The sequence below is a fragment of the Micrasema longulum genome, unplaced genomic scaffold (assembly GCF_059751315.1).
Source record: "Micrasema longulum isolate JH-2025_06_02 unplaced genomic scaffold, ASM5975131v1 h1tg001345l, whole genome shotgun sequence".
NCBI classification, from domain to species: Eukaryota; Metazoa; Arthropoda; class Insecta; order Trichoptera; family Brachycentridae; genus Micrasema; species Micrasema longulum.
The window spans coordinates 51,796-59,416 of record NW_028278531.1 but is presented as its reverse complement, the minus strand read 5'-3'; the positions used below and the strand labels follow the sequence as shown (position 1 = coordinate 59,416).

The 7,621-nt window shown below is 34.9% G+C and overlaps 2 non-coding genes across 2 annotated transcripts; one reads left to right on the top strand and one right to left on the bottom strand.

The window, feature by feature from the left end:
• Positions 1–774: 774 nt before the first annotated feature.
• On the bottom strand, positions 775–856 carry TRNAS-GCU (transfer RNA serine (anticodon GCU)). The gene has a single exon. It is a non-coding gene; the product is annotated as a tRNA-Ser (tRNA).
• A 6,054-nt stretch (positions 857–6,910) lies between these two features.
• Positions 6,911–6,992, top strand: TRNAS-GCU (transfer RNA serine (anticodon GCU)). The gene has a single exon. It is a non-coding gene; the product is annotated as a tRNA-Ser (tRNA).
• The last annotated feature ends 629 nt before the right edge of the window (positions 6,993–7,621 follow it).

Sequence of the window (7,621 nt, the reverse complement as noted above, 5' to 3'; positions counted from 1 at the left end):
GATAAATGTTAACTTCCCATTGTAATCGGGGCCCTGATTTAGAAAGTAAAATTTGTATAAATATTCGTTAAACGAAAGCGGTTGTTACCCGTCTGTTGTCAAAAAAACAAAATGGCCACCAGTCACCAGCAGAGTGAAGTTGTCGCTAACCAACAACGCTTTCACTCCATGCAAAATAGCGATAGGGCTTCTCTATAGCATGCGCATTATTACTCTTATCTGGGGCAGCGACAGACTTATGCACACTGCAGCCAACGAAATCCCATCTCGACAACATCCACCAGGAAGACCACCCAAGAGATGGACGAACAGTTGGACCTCACCATCTCGGGAGAACAACTAGTTTTCTGTAACATAGATCTAAGGATCTCTTGAAAGAAGAAAAAGACATTGATAAAATTAAAATTTGTTGTTGCTCTTTAGCTTCACAAAGATCAACAGAAGTACTAATTGGAGAATAACTCGAGATCAAAAATCCGCTAAATGGTGAAAGTCATCATCATCATTTCCTTTCCATACCTAATGGACCTAGTGCATAGGGCACTGCACCGGTACACCAATCGCAGTGTATCTTGATCATTTTTTGTTACATGAAGGTAAGACGATCAGTCTTACGCTTCGTAGGCGAACGCGCTGACCATTACACCATGAGGCCGAAAAAAAATGGTAAAAGTTACTCAGTGTGTAAAGTAATCTTAAGTACTGTAATTACCTGGAATTCCATGTTTCCTTCTTAAAAAATTTAATTATGTAAAAAAAATGGTAAAAAAAGTTCGACGAGGATGGGATTCGAACCCACGCGTGCAGAGCACATTGGATTAGCAGTCCAACGCCTTAACCACTCGGCCACCTCGTCACACAATACGGGTTAGATTATTTTCGATTACGTCCTCGAATAATAAATCATTGATCTAGTCTAGTAGAGATGATTGACACCTAAATCAATAAATTAAACAAATTATGTAGTTACCTACCTATGTATGTACATATGTCTTGCCTTCATTTATGCTGTAAATGTTTAAGATGCATTGTGTTTGAGCTACTGGTGCATTTTTCTGTGCATAATTAAGCGAGGATAAAAATATCGATGTCAATGGTCCTTAATCCGAGTAATAAAAAAAAAACATTTCGTTATCCAAGTGACTTGCTCTTCAAAGAATTTAGAGTACTTAGCATTATTTAACAGTATATATTAAGAACGGTAGTTGTTAAGTAAATAACAGCATTTATCGATACTATTCCTGGTCGATTACCTTTCGTTCCCATCCTTCCTTTGACCCATCCTTATGGTACCTACCTAACATCAAGATAGAAGATATTCAAAATTAGAAGATTCGGATTTAGAACAAAAACAAAACAACATTTTTGACTTGACATAAAATCGGATAGAGGAAGTGGTTGGAATCGTCGCTCGTCGAGGAAAACATTGTTATATTAAAGTTCATTTGTGATCCAGTGCCAGATATTGAAGAACATTCAGATTATATTAAAGGTAGGTATCCACTCCATGTACCTATTCCTTTCTCAAATATTTCCCAATCACAAAACTGAATGAAATTCGATTTTCATTTACAGTCCGCCTTTTCGTTAACAGTAGTGGTTACACACATAAATAGAGACAATTACCCAAGCGTCAACCACAACCATATACAAGATACTCTAATACGGCTCGGAAGGGGTCAACACTGTTCTGGCATCGAGGCGACACTATTACGCAGGCAGGAAGGTCCATAACTTTTTGTCAGAATCGTGGAAAAGCGGGAGTGTTGTCAAGTTGCGGGAGGTGTTGACCTCGCTCTTTCATGACATTGGTCGTAGGGAGACAAAAAGGTTGATGCATGCCGCGGATTGGAGATTCTTACTGGACGTTGAAAATAAAGAATAATTAAAAAAAATAAATACAATTGGCAATCATGAAGTTTCGCATTATATTAAATAAATTGTCTATGTTTTATGTATGTACAAGTATGTATGTGTATGCGCATGGGTATATGTACATATGTGTATGTATATATATTTATTTATTTATTTAATTTTACAATACGCCCAAGGGGCATTTACAAAAAATATACAGGTAAGTACAAATATAGTAAGTAATAATTTAAAAGATAAACAACGCTTTTTTGTATACATGTAGAAACAATAAAAAGCATACTGCCATGCAAAATAAAAAGTGAAACTTCACATAGTAAAAAAGAAAAAAATATATGGTTAAGAGAAAAGTAATTGAATCAAAAAGCAAGTGCATTATGTGCATATATGTGTAAATGTGTATGTGTGTATGTATATGTATCAAAATGTGTAAGTTTATATTTTATTAGTCTGTGCTTTCTATTAACTTGTAAGCTATTATCATGAATTAAAATGTAAATATTTATATTAATATTTAAAGCATTAACTTTGTGGTCAAACATTTTAAACCTATAAAGCTTACCCCCTCCCATTTCCATTTATTTCTCAAACAACATAGAATAATTTATCAGTGCATGTTTGTCCTAATCAGTGCATACGCTTATTAAATAAGTGTCGTGTTGGTTTTATATTTTTGTGCAACAACTATGGTGAAGGTGTATAGTGGGTTTTGCATGTTGGTTTAATTGGTGTCCTGACGAAGAGACGGATACGTCTCGAAACCGATAGACATAGAAAAGTCGGTAAGTAGTTATATACTAATATTTAATAACATTTAGTAAAATGTGCCTAAAACATTTAAGTTTGTAAGTGAAAATTCTTGATGGAAGTTCATTGTAATTTATTATATAAATAAAACACGAGTGATACTTTAATCCACAAATTTGGAATATCCAGTGACCGGTTTCATCGCTTTCGCGACATCTTCGAGACTGGTATCTTTATTAAAAAGTTAAATGTATTTATACAGAACAGAGGTAAGGGTAGATAATTCAAAGTTATATGTAAGTAAATTAAATAAAGTTATTTTTACTTAAGATAAAAATATTGATCCTTAAGATAAAAATAACTTTTTTAAATTTACTTACATATATGTGTAAAGTGCAGTCATTGACAGGTCATAAGCCCTGTAGATGCCTAGACTTCTATATTGCCTTCTCTTAAATGTTCTTCATCTCTGTTGTAAAATTTTAATATAAACAGCTCCCCAGGGAGTTGAATCCAGTCCTTGTCTACAAAAATTTGGACAAACTCAAAATATTGTTAAATTTTATTAACATTAGATTATTTTATAAACCAATTTTGCATCTAAATCCGACATTTCCCCATAGAAATGTCACCTTTTTTATTTGAAATTCCCTACTATCTTCATTGGGCAATGCATACGAAATATTACAGCCAAAGCGAGATGTATGCAACGATAAACCGAAACTGCCCATTATATGCAAATTAAGCCCAGCCACGTATGGGAAAAAAATACTCTCAAATGTAAATACCCATTTGAACCTTCGGCATAAATTTCAGATATGCAGTTGACTCCTTTTATCTGCTTACCCCAATAAATGTGTCATTTCGTATGAGGACCGTATCGTAAAAACGTAAAAATAACAAGGAATGCTTTGTTAATTATGTTAATACACGGCCATTAAGGTAAACGGGTGATTAAACGTGGATGTTTGCCGAAAACATGGATAAATAGTTACCCATAAATGTTGTACTGAAACGTCCATAAAATTATCAATTTATTTTTTAACTAAACTTGTTTCGAAAAAAATTTCGGTCCAGAGAATTCTCTGCTAAAAAATTCTCCAGAAACGGTGCTCAACCGTTGCGTTACGCAGGTAAATGCAGGCATTTTAAAGCAAAAAAAAATACTTACACATAGTAATATTTTTTAGTAGTTTATAAACGCCCGAAGGGCTTTTACATGTACAGAGTTTATGAGCAACTTACAAATATAAAATATATTTGAATGAAAAAAAAAAAGTAAAAATAACTCAATTAGGTATTATTCAAAAATGGTTCATAAATTTGCTAAAGTAAAACTTTTTTTTTGTCTCAGGTACAGATAATTATTAATGTACGAATTTGACTGAGGCAATCGTAGCTAAACTGGCAGTGCACAACGGAGTTTTAGTTCCAACACTTGTATATGGAAGTAAAACATGGAACTGGCAGAGGAAGGATGAAAGCCGAGTGAACGCGGTTGAAATGCGATCTCTTAGACGAATGTGTGGGAAATCAATGTGTATGACAGGGTTACGAATGATGAAATCAGGCGAGAGTGTAAATCTGAGTCAAGTATAATTGATAAGATTAAGAAAGGGCCTCCGAGATGGTTTGGTCACGTAGAACGAATGGTAAAACAAGTATATATGGCGAAAATGAACGGCAACGTGAGACGAGGACGACCGAGGAAGACGTGGCATGATCAGATAAACCAAAATCTTAAATCTGGTCATGTCAAAAGCAGACAGAACCGAAGGGCATGTATGACAAGATGTATGAATGTGGAAGAGGCTAGGATTGTATGCCAGGATAGACGTGTATAATATATAATAGAATATTTCACAGTCCCTGGACTGGTACCTGAAGCGTAAGACTGATCGTCTTACCTTCATGTAACAAAAAATGATCAAGATACGCTGCAATTGGTTTACTAATGCAGTACCCTATGCACCATAAGGGAAAGGGAGTTATGATAATGATTTTTTTTTTGTGAACATTGTAAATTCTTCTTCTTCTCTAAGTGCCTTGTCAGGTATCCCCAACGTTGGCAATCACTCTGGCAAAAGTCTCCCTGTCCTGGGCTGCCCGGAAAATCTGCTCCACAGTCCTGAAGCCCGTCCAGTCTCGTATATTTCGCAGCCAGGACATCTGTCTTCTTCCAGCCCCTCTGTGACCCTCAGTCTTGCCTTTCAAAATTAAACGAAGCAAGTGGTATTTTTCTCCACGCATTATATGCCCCAGATATGAAATTTTACGAACTTTTATGGTGGTTAAGAGTTCTCTGTTCGTTCTAGCTCGACTTAAGACTTCGGAGTTCGTTATCAGGTCTCTCCAAGATATCTTAAGCATTCTGAGATGCAACCACATCTCAAAGGCCTCCAGCCTATCCATAGTGTTCACTCTCAGAGTCCAAGTCTCACAGCCATACAACAATACAGGCCACACATAACATTTTATATTATTTTGTTGGATAATTTTAAAAAACAAAAAAAAACAGCTATGACAGGTCATTAACTCTGTCAATGCCTAGAATGTTCCCTTAACAAAACTGTTTTCTTCTGTGTTGCCATAATTTTTGGAAAATAATATATTTCAAAGGCAGTATAACACCTGTAAATTGTAACTATTTTACCACTTAAATAAAGAAGTAAACAATAAACAGACGTCAAAGATGTTTGTTTACAATGTTTACATCCAAGACGATTTGTTTACGTAATCTATTACCATTTACCCGCATAGCGCATACTGATAATGATATTCAGGTTAAGGTGACCAATCTAACTGCTTAAAATGAGACCGTTTGATTATTTTTTTATTTATATCTCAACCGAGATAAAGAAATTATAAGGTAATGTTAGAATCCAGGAATTTCCATGGTTTATGCTTAATCTAGAAGAATTGATCTACACAAAAAAAATGATATTTAAGATGAAAAAGAATAAAATTAAGACAAATATTAAATTTAATTTTAACTAAAATATACATAAAATAAATACAAGAGCATCAAATAATTTAACTTGCGAATAACCTAGGACCAACAGAAAAAGAAACAGTTTTTTGTATACAGCAATAATTTTTTACAATTCACTTTCTAATGATCTAAAAAATATACAAAACATGTACGTACTTAAAAAACACATAAATAAAACAGTTCTTACAGCCCGTGGGACGAGTGATATGTGATGTTATTTTATTGAATTTTTATTTAAACTATTGTGTTATCATATATAATATCCCCTCTTACCAGCACTTTTGCTGATTGGGAATATTTCGTACTAATAAAATATGTAATAAAACGTAATATCTAATATATATATGTCCGGTCATTGGCTGGTTTAAGTGATCACTTTACCACTGCGTAATTAAATTTGAGATGAGACGTGGTCCCGTGGTTAGCGTTGCGGACACTAGATCAAGAAGTCCGAGGTTTGAACTCTGCTGTGCCACAACTTGTTTTATAACATTTACGAGTAAAGGAAAATGGCATCAAAATTGAAGTATTTGAGTAAATCATAAGAACGCAAGTATTTGATGGAATATATATAAAAAAGATTTACACTTTAAACCATTTATTATGGTGAAAAATAAATTGGTTTAATCGCTGGCGACACGTCAGACTAGTATGGTTTTTAAGAGGTTAATGCCGTGAAATGTACGTATATGTGGAGAGGTTATTTTGCAAATTTGGTAATGGCGTTTTTGTAATGTATTTTTAGAAATAACTATTTTAAGAATGCCGAGTCAAGTCTTTTTGTCATGTATTTATTTTTTTATTGACGGACTTACGCTGTCCATTCTAACAATGGTAAATAAGCACGTCGATAGTTATTTGTGATTGAGCTACATGAAGGCAACGGGAAACCACTCTGGTCATATTTTCCCAGAAATCACTATAGCGAGTACATCTAATAAGAAGTTTTCCTGGCTGCGGAATATAAGAGTAGCCCAGGACTGAGATGCTTTCGCTGTAGTGATCGCCAGCGTCGAGAGGACCTGACGAGGCACCGCAAGAAGAAGAAGAAGAAAAAAAGACATAAAAACATTAGTAAAACTGTGATATTTAATTTAAACACTCTCCTGAAAAATTGTTCGTTTGTGAAATTTGAGGTTTTTAAAACAAAGTCTTTAATTTCATTGATTATTGCTTAAATACAATGGTCACTCTATTCTAGAGTCTTTAGCGAACATTGATACAAAATAACAATATTTGTCTCGATGATAATTATTGAATATTGACAACAGACTATCAATTTGATAGACATAATTATACGACGAGGTGGCCGAGTGGTTAAGGCGTTGGACTGCTAATCCAATGTGCTCTGCACGCGTGGGTTCGAATCCCATCCTCGTCGAACTTTTTTTAGCAATTTTTTTACATAATTATATTTCTTTGATGAAGGAAATGTGGAGTTTCAGATATTTATAGGACTTAGGGTTTGCACATAGCTGGGTAAACTGATTACTACACTAATTTTTGATCTCCCATATTTCCCCAATTTATCCATCGATTAAATTTTAGTTAAATGTAAAAATCCCAAAAAAAGAAATCGATTACAGATTAGTTGATCGATCGAGCAAAGACGGGTACTTAAACAAGCTAGTAATTAAAATTCCGCGTCCAGGCAGACGAAGAATACATTTCTGTGTGTGAAATAGAAACCAGCTCCCTGGACCCTGGACGAGTATTTCCGACTCGATGGCTGCTCTCAGGTGAATATCCTGAAAAGGAAATCGAGTGCAGATAAGTCCGCCTCGTTGTGTAGTGGTTGGCGCATTCGCCTACCATTCTTGAGGTACTGGGTTCGATTCCTGGACGTAAAATATTGACCTTAGAGATTATTTAAACTGCAATATTTCATTGTTTTTTGACTGGCACCTGAAGCGTGAGACTGATCCGCTTAGCTTCATGCAATAGATCATCGAAATACGCTTCATTTGGTTTTCACGTGCAGTGACCTATGCATCAATGCACGTGGAAAGG